This window comes from Penaeus monodon, chromosome 30, assembly GCF_015228065.2.
Source record: "Penaeus monodon isolate SGIC_2016 chromosome 30, NSTDA_Pmon_1, whole genome shotgun sequence".
NCBI classification, from domain to species: Eukaryota; Metazoa; Arthropoda; class Malacostraca; order Decapoda; family Penaeidae; genus Penaeus; species Penaeus monodon.
In genome coordinates, this window is record NC_051415.1 from 110,071 (window position 1) to 110,303 (window position 233).

Below are 233 nucleotides of genomic sequence, written 5' to 3' on the forward strand. Positions count from 1 at the left end.
CCTCCCCAAGCAGGACCAGGTACGTTCCGTTGAGGAGTAGACACCTGGGTACTTTCGTTCCCATCCAGCTGCCGGCGTTATCGTTGGCGTGGTCGTTCACATCCATCTACGTCTGCCTTGAAGCACGAGCGCTGCGTGATGTCCATCCTTCCGTCGCTGTTATTGTTATCTTTTGGTGTTTTCGTTTGTTTGGTGTGTGTGTGTGTTTTTTAGGTCATTTTATTGAGTGTGTT